We start from the raw sequence: 19,717 nt of genomic DNA, 5'->3' as shown, positions 1-19,717 counted from the left end.
CAACACATCAACAATATCCTTACTCAACCTTGGGTTCCCTATCACCAGCTTCCTTGTCCCCTTCTGCCTTCTGGCCCTTGTCACTGGACTACTGTACCTCGTTAGTCTCATTTGGTTTTATGGGGCTGTCCACTCCCAGGCTGAACTGTGAACCTCGGAGGAGAATTGGTATTTTTATAAATAATGTCTTTGAGTGGTAGTGAGTGACAATATTTTTTTGTATGTTTATTAGGCATTTGTATTTATATTCCTTTTAGCTGTTCTTTTTGAACAAATACATATTTCAGCATCTTTGTACCTTTTACTTCCATCTTGTCTCTGATTCTATCACCATAGCCTGGCCTTTACTCACCTCTTCATGACCCATGGCATCATCTCTGCCTGGTCTACATTCCAGATTATTCCATTCAGTGCTGATCAGGTATCTACAGTAACTCCCGGCTAGTTATTTATCTACTGGCTAAATTCAACTGTCTTATTCAGGGGAAAATTAATCTCACTCTTGGATCTTTCCTTTTGAATTTTGTTGACACTTAGGTTATTGATGGATGAAATCTATATGCTGTTATGTTTTTATATGTAATAGACAGGTAGACATAAATGCAGACTACCACGACATGAGAACAGGAAGGGATTTACAGAGCATCAAGCCTCACTCTTTACATTTATAAATGAGGAAACTGGCCCAAAGAGTTCAATGAATTACCCAAGGTCACAGAACTAGTTAAACGACAGAACTGAGAAAGGAAACCAAGGCTCCTGATTCTCAGTTCAGTGCCTTTTAAACAGAGGAAAAAAAAATCATTTTTACAATTTAAAGAATAGAAATAGTTTGAAAGACAGTTTAATTTCAATCTGTTGTTATGGATAAAAGATTGTTAAAATCATTCCACATAGAAGGCTTGAGTGTTCTTATAAACAAGAATAATATGTACTTCTTATAAATCGATCAAATGTGTCATTAAAATTTCCATAAAATTTGCACATCAGCAAATGACCCAGTTTATACTAGTTTGCTTTTGTCTTGCTAATCTCATTGTTTTATTTAATCTGCTTTGCTTCAATAGAAGTGCAGTATTTTTATTATATCATGTTGCAAATCATCATTAAGTTTTTTGGTAATATCTAGCAGTATTCAATGAAAAACCCAATTTTCCCAGCAAATTTATATAAAGAATTTCCTTTGACTAATAGCTTGGGATTTTAAGAAGTATACTTAAAGAATAAAACAATACCACCTACTCCAAAATCCCTCCATTTAATATAGTAAACAACATGAACTAGTCTGGAAAGAATATGGGCTATTAGCAATTGAATGTGATACAATTATTGCTATTTAATCACTACTTCATATTCAAGAATCTCACAGTGTGTGTCAAATGAAAACTTACCAGTAGTCACTGATGTGAGACTGGGAATTGCCAAATATACTTGTTATTTGTGGGGGTGGAGTAGGACAGAAGGGGCAAATGTTGAAATAGCTACTAGTGGGACTAACTTGGGTAGAAGCTCACTGATGGCGAAGGGTTGATTCACAGAGCACATATCTGCTTAACAAAAGAATTGATAGAAAGAGTATTTATTAAATCATATGGAGCTTTCTAACAGTTTACAAAATCCAATGTTTAAATGAATAGGTGGGTCATCCAGTGGCACAGGGAGACTCAGCTATGTTTTCTTTCTCTGTGTGCATGTGTGTGTACACAAAACAGGTCCACTCATTCAACACTCAACAAATACCTATTAAGCACCTAACACTGTGCTAGAAACTCTCTACTACTCACATAAGTGGCCTGGTTTCTCGTGATTATCTTTCCCACTGTTATATCATAAAAATTAATAACCATCTATACCTAAAATAATGTATTTTTAACAAAAAAAGAGAGAAATTGGCTGATAGGAGGAAGGAAATGAACAGGCAGTCTGCTAAATTTCTCGTTTCACATAGTATACAATTCCATTAATAGTGACGATAATTAAAGAAAATAGGTCAGAATGTTTAAAAAATTGACAGTAATCATTATTGGAAGAATAAATCATGCTTTAAGATTTCCAAAACAGCAGACTGATAGCAAGCAAATAAAGCATAGTCACATATCAAAAGAAGACAGAGAAAGAAAAGACCAAGGAAGCATAATATATACACATATATTATGTGTATATATACATATACACATATATATACATGTGTATATGTGTGTATATATTATGTGTATATATTATGTGTGTATATATACACATATATACATTTAAAATAAGATATATATAAATCTAAAATTATATATGTATATATACATACGTACATACTATATATATATATGTATATATATATACACGTGAAATAGAAAAGAAGATTTCTGAGGTAGGACCAGATATGTCTTTTACAACAATAATATTAGTTAATTTAACTAACTTATTAAAAACAAACACCGTAACGTAGGTTAAACACTCATACATACATACACACACAGAATCTAATTAGAGGGTAGTTGTTAAGATCACGAGCACGGGTAGTGGACAAAGAAGTTCAAATCTTACTTCTTACTAGTTATAATGTCTTTCCTAATGGGAGTTTCATTTAATTTCTTTATTTTATTCTCTATTCTACATAATGGGAATGAAAATAACTGATTTTACAGAGGATTGAACAAGGTAATATACGTAAAGCTCAGTGTCTAGCACAACTAAACGTGCAATAATATGTTATTTATAATATTTGTTTTTAAATGAAGTATCTAAATTAAAAAGCAATAAAACCAAAGGAGTGTGGTTCAAGATATATTATTAACTGAAAAAAAATCAGACACAACATGTGTAGTATTTGCAGTCCCTAAAAGGCGCAAATGGTTAATGTGCTCGGCTGCTAACAGAAAGGTGGGATGTTGGAGTCCCCCCAGAGGTGCCACAGAAGAAGGGCCTGGTGATCCTTCCAAAAAAAAATAGTGATTGAAAACCGTATGAGCACAGTTCTACTCTGACACTTATGTGGTCACCGTAAGTTGGGATCGACTTGATGGTGACTGGTAGTAAAGTATTTGGCCTTGTCCAAGGAGAGCCTGGACCTTTGACCCAGTCTCTGGATGGTAACCTCTAAACACTTAGAATTTCCTGAGTGACAAGAGTATCTTTGTTATTCATAATGTGCCCCTCAAACCACACCTGGCAGTTTATGCTAATGAGATGATTCACATTGGGCAACCTCATTTCTGCAAAGTAGAAATGGAACAGAAACTCAAAGCAGTGAATAGGGCTGAAGCCATAGGCCTGCTGAAATCTGCATCAAGAAGCACACAGTGGCAGCAGGGAGTCTAACTCCTTGGAGTAATGGGGTCACAAAGGCTCCATATGAAATGATGCACCTAAGCCCAGATCACTACATCAAGCTGGAAGCTGCAAAGTTTGGCCAACTTCTGACTGGGCAACAGCTTATATAAGAGTGGCAGACCCTGAGAGATGGAAGAATAAAGACACAGCCTCATGATCAAAAGTTCTTATAGGAGAAACTGAAAGCTTATACTGTTGAAGATTTCAATGGGGACTAGCAGCCCAGTGATCCAGAAAGAGGCAACTGCAAAATGAATGATAAGGGCTGTGCAAAGAAGAATAAGAAGGAAAATAAAATCAGGAAACCGGAGAAAAAGTCTATAATTAACATTAAACTGCAAACAAAATTCTAAAACATAGCAAGAAATCTAATGCTAAGAAAAATGACCAACATAATCAATAATTAGAACATTCACTCCCGGTGAATTTGATTTTATAGAATTGTCTGACAATGATCTTAACATTGTTATGTTTGGGATGTTCAGAGATAAATAAAGGAATCACATCTATAAAAGAACAAGAAATCATTGAATAAAAACAGACAGCAAAAAATAAGAATCGGTGAATAAGATAATCAATCAGAAATCTTAAATATATATTCGCTGACACAGAAATGCTACAGATGGGATAATTTAATATAGGACAATTTCCAGGTGAGAATCAAGTGAGTTGAAAGGTAATGTTAAGGAACTTACTAAGGAAAAAATCATAGAAAGTAAGATAAATTTTTAAAAAATGAAAAAGCACTTGAGATATGGTAAATAGACTAGGAAACACCAACATATATATTCTAAGAATTCCAGAAAAAGAAAGTGGAAGAAATGACAAAGAAACAATTAAAAAAAAAAAAAAAAGCTGAGAATTTTCCAGAATTGGAGCTTTCAGATAAAAAGTTCATCCTGAGTTCATTACTAATAAGTAAAAATAAATGCACATCTAGACACATTTCTAGAAAACTATAAGACACCAAGGATATAGAAAAACTCCTGAGGGAAAAGACAAATTACCTACAAAGAGATGAAAAATAGGTTGACAGCAGATTTCTGGTAAGCAATAATAGTAGACAGAACAATAATCAAACATATAATTGAGTTATATCTTCAAAATGTTGAATGAAAATACCCAGATAAATTATTAAGATGAAATAAAGAGATTTTAGACGTACAAAAGAGAGAGTACTACATGCGGTCTTTGTTAAAAAAATTACTAAGAGATATTATTCAACAACAAGAAAAGTAAGCCTTTTAGAAAGAAAGAATCTAAGAATAATGGTGGTCGTAGTAATAACTAAAACAGATATGCAAATATAATTAAACATTGACAATGAAAATCAATGATGACCATTTTTGTATATGTTTAAAAACATAGGTAAAACTAAAACTTCATTCAACAATAACAAGATTGATGCTTAATTCGCAGACAAAACATGCCAGGCTCCTTTTTATATTAAAGAGAAATCCAGAAAATTTAAAAATTGATTTTATATTTTACTAGAAAAATTTTAGAATGACCACTCAAGAACAGATAAGCCATCTCTAGGTTTAAAGCACAGCAGTCTAAGACCCATGTACCACCATTTACTAGGTCACAAAAGAAATTACAGAATTTTTTTTGAAATAAAACACATCCTCTCATTATAATGCAATTAAATTTAGAATAAATACTAAAAATGGAGCAAATATATGTTTAGGAAGTAAAAATATACTCCCAATAACTGAAGGGGGGAAAACAGACATTAAAAATACTTAAAATTGAACAAAACTACATATCAAAACATGGTATGCAGCTAATGAAGAACAGAGGAAAATTTAGAGTCTGAAATTCATTTTAAGAATAACAAAAATTATTGAAAGTAAATGAATAATAATTCAACTCAAGATGCTAGAAAAAGAAAAGTGGTCTAAACATATAACAGAGTAGAAGTAAGAAAACAACGCTTATAAAAGCAAAAAGTACTGACACGGAACACAAGAACAAAAAATAAAGAAGACAAACAAAATAAAAAGCCAGCTTTGCAAAAAGCAAATAAAACAGAAAAAATGTCTAACAACTATAAAGGAAAAATAGAGAAAAGGCTCAGATAAATAATATTAGGGATAAAACCAGTTGCCATTGAGTCACTTCTGACTCATGGTGATGCCATGTGTATTGGAGAAGAATTGTGCTCCATAGGGTTTTCAACGGCTGATTTTTTGGAAGGAGATCTCCAGGCATTTCTTCTGAGGTAGCTGTGGATGGACTTGGACTTACAATCTTTTGGTTATCAGCTGAGCACATTAACTGTTTATATCACCCAGGGACATAATTAAAGATAAAAAGAGTTTAAAAATCATAAGAATATTATGAACAACCTTATGTAAATAAATTTGAATGTGTAGATGAACTGCAAACTGTATATTTTTCTAAAAAAAAAATCTATCTATCATCTATTTTTCTAAACGAACAAACAAAAACCAAACCCACTGCTGTGGAGTTGATTCGGACTCACAGCAACCCCATAGGTTTTCCAAGACTGTAAATCTCTACCGAAGCAGATTGCCACATCTTTTTCCCTCAGAGCCACTGGTGGTTTTGAACTTCCAACCTTTCAGTTAGCAGTGAACACTTTAACCACTGTGCCACCAGGGCTCCTTATATCTAATCTAATCTAATCTATCCATCCATCCATCCATCCATCCATCTACTATCTATCTATCTAAACCGTAAACCAAACCCATTGCTGTTGAGTCAATTCTGACTCATAGAGACCATATATATACATCACTACATATATATATATATACATATACATATATCACTAAACTTGAATTAGGAAGAAATAGAACACTTGAATAAATGAATAACCATAAAAGAAATTGAGCTGATAATCAAAGTCTGCCCTATACTTCTCAGCTTCTGTTGTTAGTTGCTGTCAAGTTGATTCTGACTCATGTAGAACAGTTCCACAGAATTTTCAAGGCTGTCACCTTTTGGAAGCAGTTCACCAGGCCTGTCTTTCGAGGTGCCTATGGGTGGTTTGGAACCACCAAACTTTTGGCTAGTAGTCAAGCACTTAACCATTTGTGCCACTGCCCAGGGACTCTCCTCAGCCCCTACTGGTAAAAAATATCAGGTCCACATGATTTTAGAGGCAAGTTTAACCAAATCATTAAGAATAGGTACCATGGATTGAATTATGTCCCCCCCCAAAAATGTGTGTATCAGTTTGGCTGGGCCATGATTCCTGGTATTGTGTGATTTTCCTATATGTTGTAAATCCTGCCTCTGGGATGTTAATGAGGATGGATGGCAGTTGTGTTAGTAAGGCAGGAGTAGGTCTACAAGATTGGATTGTGTCCTGAGGCAATCTCTTGAGATATAAAAGAGAGAAGTGAGCAGAGAGACAGGGGGACCACATACCACCAAGAAAGCAGTGCCTGGAGCAGAGAGTGTCCTTTGGACCTGGGGTCCTTGTGCAGAGAAGCTCCTAGTTCAGGGGAACACTGATGAGAAGGCCGACAGAGAGAGAAAGCCTTCCCCTGGAGCTGACACCCTGAATTTGGACTTTTAGCCTACTTTACTATAAGGAAACAAACTTCTCTTTGTTAAAGCCATCCACTTGTGGTATTTCTGTTATAGCAGCACTAGATGCTTAAGACAATAGGCAATCCCTATTATATAAAAACTGCTTCAAGAATAGAAAAAAAGGAGCTGTTACCTAACTTATTTTTGAAGCTAATATCACCATGATACCAAAATTCTACAGTAACAGTTTAAGAAAGGAAAATTAAAGATGAAGCTACCTCATGCAAACATAACTACATAAAACATCAACAAATTAAATTCAACAGTGGACATACATACATACACACACACACACACACATATATGTATAAGTATATATATATATATATATATATAGTTTATTCCAGGAATATAAGAAATGGTTAATATCAGGACATATATTGTTATATAAAATATTAATATATTAATAGGAAATTTTATCATATTATTGATGCAGAAAATGTATTAGATAAAATTCATCTAGTATTTCTAATTAAAAAAAAAACATAGCAAAGTAGAAATAGATGGTGATAACTCCCTTTATGCAATAATTCTCATCTACCAAAATTCTAAATAAACACCACATTCCCAAAGTATTTCCATTAAAATAAGAAACAGAAAGATAAACAAGAATCAACTCGACGGCAATGGGTTTAAGGGTAATTAAGGAACTGTGGTGTTAGCACAAAGATAGATAAACAGTCCACTGGGATGGACTAAGGTCTTAAAAACAGATTTGATGTAGGAGAGAGATGGCATTACAAATTAGTGGCTAAATGATGATTAATTCATTAAATGGTGCTGGGATAATTGGTTATCCATATGGAAAAAAGAATAAATGGAATAAAATTGAGTACATGTAAAATAAAACCAAACCAAACCCACTGCTGTTGAGTCAATCGCAACTCATAGCAACACTATAGGACAGAGTAGAACTGCCCCACAGGGTTTCCAAGGCTGTGAAACTTTATGGCAGCAGACCGCCACATCTTTCTCCTGCGGGCCTGCTGGTGGGATTGAATCACCAACCTTTAGGTTAGCACCCAAGCACTTTAACCACTGCGCCACCAGGGGCTCCTCACATGAAAAACAGCACATACCAGAATAAATTCTAGGAGGAATAGAGACCTAAATATAAAAGGCAAAACTTGAAATCTGTTGAAAGAAAATATAGGTAGGTTTCATTACGACCTTGGAGTACAGAAGAATTTCTTAAATGCCATAAAAGCACAAACATAAAGGAAAACATCAGTAAACTTAACTGCATTAAAATTAGAAGCTTAAAAAAAAATAAATTCCACTACAGACACAGTTAAAAAAGAAACCGCAAATTGGGAAGATATTTTCAATCAATATAGCTTAAAGTATTAGGATCTAGAATATTAAAACAATAATCACAAAAGCCAAAACAAACAAAAAACCCTCCAAACTACCAATAACAGCAAAACAACTCAGTAGAAAGATGGGAAAAACATAAAGGTAATGCACAAAAGAGGAAATCCCAAATGGCGAATAAGTGAAAAAAAATTTTCAATGAGCTATTATTTAATCCCCTTCACATTGACCGAGATTTTAAGTCTGATTATTCTAAATCTTGTCAAGTATGCAGAGAACCGGTTACCCTCATAGAATGTTAGTGAGAATATAAATTGCTATTACCACTTTGGTGAGAAATTTTATAATACCTAGTCAAGTTGAAAATGCATATTTCTTATAGTTAAGCAAGTTCACCTCTATGTGCATACATTTATAAAAAGGTTAACCCAAGTATTGTTTGTGATTGGAAAACACTGGAAACTGTCTAACAACGGAGAATCAATCAACAAACTTTAATATGTAAGTAGGATACATTTTATATGTCATAATATAAACCAAAACCAAACCTGTTGCCGTCAAGTTGATTCTGACTCATGGCGATCCTATAGGACAGAGTAGAACAGCCCGATAGGGTTTTCAAGGAGCACCTGGTGGATTTGAACTGCTGATTTTTGGTTAGCAGCCATAGCTCTTAACCACTATATCACCAGGGTTTCCTGTCATAATATATAACTTACATAAAACTAATTCAAGATGATAGAGGTCAGAATAGTTTTGCTTGTTTTTAACCTTTTGTTAAAGCTTTGGAAAACATCGCCTGCAAGGAGGTATGGAGTCCTGACGTATTGCAAATGTTCTGTATCTTGATTTGGGTGGTTGTCACCTGGATGTATACTTACATAAAAATTCATCAAGCTACACACCTAATTTGTGTGTATATTTTTTACTGTATAGACTTTATACCAGAATAACAAAATATAAAAATAGGTTCATAACTAAATATTTCAAATTATTCAGATTTATTAAACCTGGGTGCTGGCTTCTCACATTTTCATGTTATTCTTTATACTTCTCTGTGTTTAAAACATTTTACACTGAACACTTAAAAGAAGTGGACCACTGCATTTCCAAACTAGAACTGACAAAGGTAAAAGAAGGAACTACGTCATCTTCTTTTCACTGTCTCTGACAATAGACCCCAATATTCCTGGAATCAATAAGCATTTCACAACCAAACACACTTACAAAGTAATCATTTTGTTGAATGACAAGCAAAACTTTCAATGCATTTATTGACTAAGTGTAGAACCTAGGTTTTCTTAAGTGAGTGGCCAGTGGATTATATTTTTGATAAAGACATACACTACAAATGCACAAAGATCATTCATTTAGGTTTTTCAACTGATGAAGTGGGGAATGGATTGCCAAGGACTTTTCTGATGTGAATCAACAGGTGGCTTGGCATCAATATTGCTATTTGTTTGTGGGTTTCACCTCTGGTTTCAGAAAAGAAAAAAGAGACGATACCTTTTCAATGCTGTGTTTCAAGTTGACCATATGGAAAGCAAGGTTTTATTCCAGCCAATTCTCTTTCTCTTGCAACGTGGAGGAAAAGCGCCAGCCACTGCTACTCTCGCCACCAGCCATGGTACAGATGTTTGGAAAATGCAAAAACAGAGAAACGAAACAAAAAGAAAACCCTCAAAAATAAGTTTTGCATAAATGAAAATAGAGTATATAATTATCATAGCTGCAAAAAGGTAAATGCATTTTTTAAAAATATTACCCCTTATGTTAGAGAAAAAGAATCAAAACAAACAAAAACATTGATGCTTTCACTTAACCGGTGTTTTGCTGAAACTAACAATTATAAGGACTGACTCTCAAACATGGCTAAAAGTGGGAGTAAAAACAGATTTAATCTGATAAAAGATTTCTTATCTACAAGAATCTTATAATCTTATTAAAGGAATAAAACCCGTTGCCATCAAGTCGATTCCGACTGATAGTGACCCTATAGAATAGAGGAGAACTGCCCCATAGGGTTTCCAAGGAGAGGCTGGTAGATTCAAACTGCTGACCTTTTGGTTAGCAGCTGTTAACTACTGCGTAACCAGGGCTCCATTAAAGGAATAGGGTGATTAAAAAAAACATGTTTTCAGATACCCAAACAGGAATAGCGTAAATGTTTCTTTGAAAGCTGGCAAGAGAACAAAATTAATTGAAATAATAAAGGCTCCTCACACTACTCTGATAAAATATAGCTCAATCAACCAGTTGCTGTCAAGTCGGTTCTGCCTCACGGAGATCCCATGAGTGTAAGAGTAGAATTGTGCTCCATAGGGTTTTCAATGGCTGATTTTTCAGAAGTAGATCACCAGGCCTTTCTTCCAAGGCACCTCTGAGTAGGCTCCAACCTCCAACCTTTCTTGTTAGCAACCGAGAGCACTAACCATTGGCACCACCTAGGAACTCCTAAAATAATAGTTTAGGAAGAAAGAACTGGAACCCGTTCACATGCACTTCCCTTAGGTGGCTTGGTTGTTGCTGATATTCCCAGTTTTCCTCCACAGCAAATGCCATCACAGATTGAAGAACAGCTATGTAAACTCTCTATGTAACAGCCCTGGTGGTGCAGTGGTTAAAGTGCTCAGCTGCCACTAGCTGCTCCGTGGGAGAAAGATGTGGCAGTCTGCTCCTGTAAAGATTACAGCTTTGGAAACTCTATATATAGGGTCACTATGAGTCAGAATCCACTTGACTGCACTGGGTTTTTTGTTGTTTTGTTTTTTGTATGTAAATTATTAAGGTATGAATGTCTTTGTTTAAAAGAAAGTTTTTAAAAATGTGATGTAACCTCCGGGAGTGGATTACCTAAATCGAAAGTCAGACCTTGGCTTTAGGCTGAGCTCTACCACCATCCTGTTGTATTATCTTTGTTCAAGTTATTAAAGGTCTTGAGTTTCAGTATCCGCATCTCTAAAATGAGAGTGTGACACAGAGGCAAAGCCCAATTCCTCAAGCTCTCTTCCAGCCCTGAAGTTCTATGGATTCAATGAGAATTACTCCAGCACGAGAAGTTTGTTCTTCCTTCCTTGCTTGCTTTCTTAAAACTAAACAAACAAATAAGTAAATAAACAAAATAATAATAAAACACACACACACTAATTAGCTATGCCTCTGAATAAGAAGAGGAAACTTTTTTTTTTTTTGCTGTTATCTAGTCCCTAATGGGTATTTAAAAAGAGGGTTCTCATAAAGAAGATTTTTATTTTTTCAGAATCAAAAATAGAATATTATTTCTTTGCCATTGAAGCTCTATTAAGAAGGAAAACATAAAATCGCGTCAGAAATCCTATTAGGAGCCTTAAAAAGAAAGTAAAGGTCAGTGAAACGCTATTTAAAATTCAGGCTGTTCATTTACACGTTTTCTTTAAGTACCCCTCCCCTCATACTAGCTTCACTTCCTTTTCCAGGGACATATCCCCAACTCTGTAAAACACAAGTCCCTCTTCTCACACCCTTCCCACCTCCCACCTGTCCTCGAGGCAGCTGTTCCACAGAGCTGAGGTGTAGATTACAACCCAAGATATTGGGATGGGAGTAACACATTTCACCTGGGAGACACTTCTGTGGTCCCCTCGCCAACTCTAGAAGAAAGCTATGCCCCACCACTACTTTGGCAAGAAATTTGGGTTGTCATGGCTGAACAATGATAATCGTTTTTACAAAAGACTTTTTCAAATTGGAGCCCTGGTGGCGCAGCAGTTAAGAGCTTGGCTGCTAACCAAAAGGTCACCAGTTCGAATCCACCAGCCGCTCCTTGGAAACCCTATGGGACAGTTATACTCTGTCCTGTAGGGTTGCTATGAGTCCCAATCGACTGGATGGCAACGATTTTTTTTTTCAGATTAAAGCACCTCAAGCGCCAGCCAGAACAGAAGTCTGAGAATGCAGATTTTCCAAGTCAACATTTAAACTGGTCAAGACAGTATCAGTGTACCTGAACAGACTTTCTGAAAGGCCTAAAAAGAATATAGGGCACCTGACACCCTGGTGACTAAGCGAAGCTCAGCTTTAGGAAAAGGCCAGAGTCTTAAGGTGGAATGCTCCATTGTTCCAAGTGCTGATATGTCTTAAGGCACCAACAGAGGCGGGGTGCAGCCCGCAAGGCTCCTTTTACAGGCTGCTGCTCTGCGTGCTGATGACGCTGGAATCCACCCGTGCACTCAGAGAACCCCAATGGGTGGGTCCCGAGGGGAGGAGGGTTCCTCAAAAACAGAAAGATAGGAGTGGAAAGTTGCACAGTGTGTGAGCACTCCCTGCTGGCAGCTGAGCTTGAGGATGAATTGGTGGTGTCTTAGGGTGTCTGAGGTTTCTGTGAGAAGACTAATGGAGACCTGGCACCGTCAGGGGACCAGAGCCTGGTTCTTATTAAGTTTAAACTAAAAACAAACAGAAAAACCCGCTGCCGTCAAGTCGATTCCAACTCATAGGGACCCTATAGGACAGAGTAGAACTGCCCCATAGGGTTTCCAAGGCTGTAATCTTTATTTACAGAAGCAGACTGCCACATCCTTCTCCCTCGGAGTGGCTGGTGGGTTCCAACGGCTGGTCTTACGGTTAGCAGCCAAGCACTTAACCACTGCACCACCAGGGCCCCTTTGACTTGGTTTATATAGCAACAAATGTTAATCTGAATGAGGAGGAAGTTAGCAGAAGCTACCAATAGAAGGAACTCCAAAAACTGACGAAAGCTTTGTGTGAAGCTGGTATATGATTTTCATTTAACTTTCCCGGCTATGAACATTCTATAAAGCATACACAGGGTGTGTGTGTGTGTGTGTGTGTGTGTGTGTGTGTGTGTGTGTTTAGAAAATAAATTTCATGCAGCTCATTTTGCTCCAACAAGGGAATCCTTGGGACAGTACAATTTGTTTACAATATTTAAGTTTTACCAGAAATGTCATCCATATCCCTGATAAAACGGCCTGGCGTGTTCATACATCATCTCACTTTTATCAACTCAACGGCAACGAGTTTGGTTTTATTTCTTTGGTTTGAGTGAACCTTAGACACACAGTCCCCGTTTACCTGCACAGGCCTGGGACAGGAGTACTGGGATCTCCGTAGTGCCCTGCTCTGTCAGGGTTCTTCAGTATAATAAAATGAGGGTCACAATGGTAGCTTGCTAAAAGCAGCAGTATTTCAGTTGCAGGAATAACTTGCTTGTCACCAACTTGTTAATGCAATAGTCAAACATTTCTTTGACATGTAGAGTATCAGCTAACTTCAGCAGATAAAGGGTCTAGAACAGGAAGATGCTGCAGATGCTTTAGCTCGGAGGAAGGCTTAGCAGAGCCAAAACGTCAGCAGGGGCTGTTTGTTCCGCACTTTCCGTTGGGCTCTGAGAAAGAAATGTTAGATCACTGCAGTGACAAGTTTGTGACAAGCAAGTCATTCGTGCAACTGGTGCGCTCCTGTTTTTATCTGTTTACCATTCAGACTTGTGAATGCCATTTCAAGCACTTACAGGATTTCTGGCTCCCATTAAGGGGAAACGTTCCTCCATGTTTAGAATTTTCTGCCTCAAAGAGAATTACTAAGCAATTATTTATTGCTGTGGTCACAGTGTCACACAAAAGCACTCTTCAGTTGCTTAGTTGGACTCGGAATCACGCAATGGAGTCCTGGGGACTGGATAACTTGGAGGGTCATCGAGTTTATTGGAATGACTACAAAGCAAGCCTGTGAGAGTCAATAAATTTGTGGCCAGCTTGAAATACCTTGCTCTTTTGCTCCAGAATCATATAACAAGGCCATATGCCTCAAGGCACATAAACTCACTTGTAGTGAGTAGATCCTGAGAAGCCAAGGCCTGACTATGTCACAGACACTGACATGTCGTCTTCCATATGATAGTTCTGGTGACAAGGGACCGCTTGAGGTGTTGAAGATGATTTATAATGCCTTCAACCTGTACTGTGTGGGTAACCAAAGGGCCAATCCAAATCAGAAAACATTTTAACTGTGTGGTAAAAAATTATATCATAATATGAAATTAACACGTGGTATCATCCTCTCCAGGCTCAATTCATTCATAGTAAGTAGAGAACCTGGCACAGTTGGCAACACAATTCTTGATCCTCTCATTAGATTCTTCTTCTGAGATCACTGAGTGACTTTTGTCAAGTCATCTTACCCTCCTGGTGAGGAAGGAGGAGAAGAATACTAATACCTTTTCTTGTTCATCTGGTGTGAATGGTCCCAGAGCTAATGTTAGAAAAGATGAAGAGTGCCTTCAGAACTCAAGAACAAGAACAAACCAAAAAAACCCAAACCCACTGCCACTGAGTCGATCCCGTCTCCTGGCGATACTGTGCGCTGCAGAATAGAAATACTTGAATTCCCTTAGCTGTAATCCTTATGGAAGCAGATCTCCAGATTGTTCTTTCAATGTGCCACTGGCTGGGTTCGAACTGCCAACCTTTTGGTTAGTAGCTGATTGCAAACCGACCCACACCACCCAGGTCTCTAAATGTCATGTATTCTTACTAGATTTTAAATCAGTCATTTTTGTCTGTTGCTGGTACTGAACTGATCAATAATCTTAGGCGTAAGTCTTAAAGAATATAGCTGCATGAGGTTTTAAAGAAGGGAGAGAGACACAATATCTGGGGAAGGTAAATTGTCCTGAAGCAGTTCAAAGCTGGAACAGAACGTAGAAAGCCAAGGACCAGACAGAAAGTAATGACATAAATGATCAGAACTTGGTATGGGTGAGTAGAGAATGTTACATAAATAGATAATAGAACTGGCTGAATAAAAATTGTTAGTAATTATTTACTGGATACTATAAATGTTACATAATTTCCATGTGGAACTTAATCTTTACAAAAGCTCTATGGTCTATATATTATCAGTTTTTTTTTTTTTCCAAATGTGACAACTAAAACTTAGGAAAATTTAAATACCTCACCATAAATGTGTAAGTAGTAGAGATTTGAAGTTAGTTTTCTCTGACTTCAAAGCCCATTGACTCTTAACCACTAAAGACCTAAAGTCATTCCCAGTGCCTTCAGAAGACTTTTCCCTTTGAGTTTACTAGAAAATATTTTACGGTGTAAATGTAGAAATTAAAGCGTTTGATCTGAAAGGGCCAGTGAGAAGATTCTGGCTATAGCTGTGTCGCCTTTGAGAAAGCGGAGCTTCATCAAGATGTCGCTCCTCTCCCCTAGCCTGACCTGTCCCTACCTTAATACGTTGGGGAAGTGGCCAAAGGGATTCGAGCCTAATGGTGTATCTCTGTGCTGTGAACGCAGGGTGTTTGGCAGCATCTCCTGTGTCTATGCCAACTCCTTTCTCTCTGTTCATGTGTATTGCCTTTAGTTCACCCTGCTCTCTGCTCCAACGTTACCTCCAGGGAGCCTCCTTTTGTCACTTGTCTGCTATTCTTTTTAGGTGGGGGAAGGGGCGGACATCTTTCTTAACCATGACAAGGATCACTGAAACAGTCTAAACTTCAAACTTTGAACAGAATGTTTCCTTTGTTCATTCCTTTTGCTTTGTTTCTTTTTAATGATAGCTTTGCTAGGAGTCCCATTCGTATGTAACTCAGAGCTATGCAAATCAAACTGGTAAGCAAGACTCAGCAGCTACTACATCTTCAAATGAGTATGTGTCCAAGATGTGGAAACCTCTGAGTGTCACGTGGGGAAGGGCTGCCTTCCTTTTATGAGTAGTGGAGAACAAGCCCGGTGACATCTGCACGGACACTCCCTGGCCTCTTCTTGGTGTGTATTTAGAGTAGGAAAGGAGAGGATTTAGCTCACACAAACTCTATTTTTTCATTACATTTCTACATTTTTTCCTTCTAGGGGTCTTCCCAAACATAAGATTCTTGCTTTAAAGCTCTCAAAAAAGACCCCAAGCATGTAGAATAATAAGGTCACAAAACAATGATATGGCAATGATCTGGTGTCTGAATCTGCTCACTGTCCAGAGCCTCTGCTGGACACCACCAAGGACATGGGGCTCCCAACCTCACAGCCAGCCCCATCCTGCTTTAGGATACTTCTATGGTACAAAATGTTCTTCATTATATTGAACCTTAACTAGTCTTCCTAAAATTCCCCCCATTGGTTCTAGTTCTTCCCCACTCTACTTTCAGTAACGAGAGCTTCGGGGAATTAACTGGTTTAACAGCTCATCAAATGATAAGTCTTAGGCACACCATAAACCAAAAACTGGATCTAGATTGTCCTGCTTTGTCCCTCCCCCCTCCCCTCATATGAGTTAAATTCCCACTCTGCTCCTTCCCATCCCACAACCCTGGGAGAAAAGCAAGTCAGGTAGTCTATCCATTTCTCATTTCCATATGGATGTAGGTACCACAAGTAGCAAAGCATTCTTAATGTCTTTGATTTTCTGTCCTATTCTGTGTAAATCTCTGACAACTTTAGGTGATTTGATTGACATGGCTAATTTTAGGGTGACTATATAATTTATTGTCCAAAAGGGAACACTTCTGAGAATGAAAGGACCCTCTGAATAATTATACCAAGACTACAGGCATAAATCCGAACTGTCACGGGCAAACCTATCCAGCACCATGCCTTGCACATAACTTTCCCTCAATACCTGTCTTTTTGTGCTGTACTAATCTGTTTTCATGTCTGTTTCTTGCACCAGGCTGTTAGTACTCTTGAGTGACTGAAACTTGTTCACCTGTGTGCCTACAGTTTCTAGGAAGTACTTGGAAAGTAGGAAGAACTTGGTGGATTTTTATTTGTTTTGAATTGGGGGCATCTTTTCCCCTAATTTCTTTCTGTAAACCTCTCCCTTATTTTTAGAGAAGTTTTTTAAATGAATCAAAAGTACTTCACTTAGTGCTCATAGGAAGAGGACTGTTTGAGTTTAACAGTAATGGGTTTGACTTTGAACATTGACAACAACAGGCAGACAATGTGATAAAATTTCCTCTGAAAGCCTACTACACTTTTTTTTTTTTAATACAAAACACTGAATAATATGCTCTAGTCCTCTTCTTCACAGGTAAATTATCTATCTAGCTGCTGTGCCCACAACTTCAAGTCTGTAGTAAACCAATTATTATAGGAAATGATGGTCACACAGTGTTATCCCCCATTCTCCACTGTAACGGTGGTGGACTTCTATTGCCTTCACTCTAGGCAAACATATTTAGAAGTTCTGGTGGCTTTTGGCAGTTTGTTTCCAAATAGCAATGGCATTAAGAAATGGGGAGGGGGGCTCTTAAAAAAATGTGAACCACCTAGACAAGTCATTAATTCTCTTCTCCCTGATACATTTAAAACAGTCCAGAGAGATGTGAGTTTATCCGGTTTAATTTAAAGAGCTCCACAGAAGACAGCCCCACAACTCCCCTTTCAGTGTTTAGAAGCTCTTAATATCAAGAACTTACCCTATTATGAAACCTAAAGATTCTCTGTTACAGTATAAACCTACTTTGTCACTATGGGGCCTCAGTGGAGAAAGAATTACCATTTACAGCTGCCCACAACTTGCTTAAAAACTTGTATTAGCTCACTGCCTCAACTTTTTTTTTTTCCTAAGATCAAAACAAAATCTCAATGTCTTTGACATTTCCTTAAAAAACTTGTGTTTCAAAATGTTAAATTTAAATTTTATTGGAAGGAGTTTTATAACTCACTCTCTCCAAAATGTTTATATCCAATATTAGTTGAATTCAGAATAAGTACTATTAAGTATCGGACCTAAGTTCAATAGAAATGAGAGAAAAGTCTATATTCTATCTATATGCTTCTTTATCCATTCCACTATTACAGCTATTCTATAAATTTCTGTTCTACATTTCAAACTCTTGTTTAACATTCTATGCTCTACTTCTAAGTGCTATTTTGCCTACAAAGCTAGCCATTCTTTATTTTCAGTCCATCAATGACATTTACCAAACCATCGTGGGTAACAGAAACTAAAGACTTGCAAGAGGTCCACAGAAAGAAACTAGGGAAAAAGACATCTTCAACTAAAAACAAAAACAACAACAACAAAGCTACCAAGCTCCTCCTGTTTACCAAGTTTTGAAAGAAGCAAAGCTATATGCCTGTCCTTGTAGAGTCTTTAATTTATGGGGAAAGAACATAGTCCAACATAAAAGAAGCAAAGGAGGGTATCCATGTTCAATTGTGTGGGTCAGCAGTTATTAGCATATGCAAACTAATACGTTGTTGTTATGTGCCATGGAGGCGATTTCAACTCACAGCAACCCTGTATGACAGAGTAGAACTGTCCCCTAAGGTTTCCTGGGCTGTAATCTTTATGGGAGCAGATGGCCAGGTCTTTTCTCCCAAGGAACCACCAGTGGGATTGAACTGTTGACTTTAGGTTAGTGGCCGAACCCTTAACCATTGCACCACCAGGGCTTCTTGCAAACTAATATAGCTATATGAAATTTTATATAAAAATGATGAGGGAGTAGTGGGATGGACTGTCATTTGTGAGGTTTGTTTTCTCTATTGAAGAATATCAATGATAACTTTTATTAAACAACAATCTGTTTACTTCCTGCTTTACTGAGTGTTCATTTCAAATGACTGTACTCCTTCTAAAGTGGTTGGTTATACCTGTCCCTCATGGTGTTGCCATTTGTAGCTGCACATAAAACACCGTACTTTGAAAGCACGTGCTCCCTATCTTTGACATATAAAATAGTGATAGGAAGTCTTGGTGTCCTATTGTTAATGTGATTTTATAACACTCTTCCTGCCTAGTCCTTCTTAAATTCTGAGTAAAATATAATTTTAAATTAAAATTCATTTTGTTTTGAGATTTGAAATACCTTCTCTAATAATTTAGAATACACTAGGCTCTGCTAATACTGGAAAAAATGTGTCCAGATCATCGAGGTAATCAAAAGCCAAGATTCAGGATGACCCTAATGGCATACTACTTCTCCATTTCCCCATACTGACTCTGATCTCCTAATAATTATTTTCTGATAATGCTGACGTGCTTGGCACCAAATAAACAGGCTAGAAATCTTTATTTTCATGTGGGGCAAAATTAAAAGCTCTCCTTGTTCAGGAGGCTTTAGATTATAATTCTAGCTTTGTCTTAGTTCACCAGAGCTCTCATTTGGCTGAGAAAGACAATGTACTGGCATGGCATTGTGTTGGTTAATACCTAGTGCCCTAGTGTGGTGGATTAATTACTTTTGTGTGTGGCCTTTCTAGCCATGGTCTTGTAACTCCCACCCAGGTGATTGGGCGGGACTGTGTGATAGGGTAATTGTGGCCTACCAAGTGGATTGGTCAGTTTTGCCTTAAAAGAGAGACAATTTCAGAGCAGAGAGCCCACCACCAAGGAAGGAAAGATCAGCGGCAGGAGATGGTGTGGTAGGCTTCCCAGCCCACGGAGAGAGAAAGCTGAGTGCCTTTGGGCAGAGACTGAGGGCCAAGGAGAGGTGTGCCTGTGAGCACAGCTGGGGAGAGGCTATCCTGATGGAAGAACTGTATCCTGAGTGTTCTTGAGC

At 37.4% G+C, this 19,717-nt stretch overlaps 1 protein-coding gene across 14 annotated transcripts in view; it reads right to left on the bottom strand.

Moving 5' to 3' along the window:
- Positions 1-19,717, bottom strand: part of ZBTB20 (zinc finger and BTB domain containing 20) — a 920,614-nt gene that overhangs the window by 260,640 nt on the left and 640,257 nt on the right. For 12 of the 14 annotated variants that reach the window (XR_002823602.1, XM_023728689.1, XM_023728690.1 and 9 more), the window contains one exon: positions 9,712-9,811. The gene's annotated coding sequence lies outside the window, so the exon portion shown is untranslated. Of the gene's footprint in view, positions 1-9,711; positions 9,812-11,058; positions 12,006-13,278; positions 19,475-19,717 lie in introns of those variants that run through there. The other 2 variants (XM_023728698.1, XM_004373667.2) reach the window with 2 other exon arrangements.

The sequence above is a fragment of the Trichechus manatus genome, unplaced genomic scaffold (genome assembly GCF_000243295.1).
Source record: "Trichechus manatus latirostris isolate Lorelei unplaced genomic scaffold, TriManLat1.0 scaffold00026, whole genome shotgun sequence".
NCBI lineage: Eukaryota > Metazoa > Chordata > Mammalia > Sirenia > Trichechidae > Trichechus > Trichechus manatus.
The sequence above is the reverse complement of the archived record's forward strand: the minus strand, read 5'-3'. Positions and strand labels throughout refer to the sequence as shown.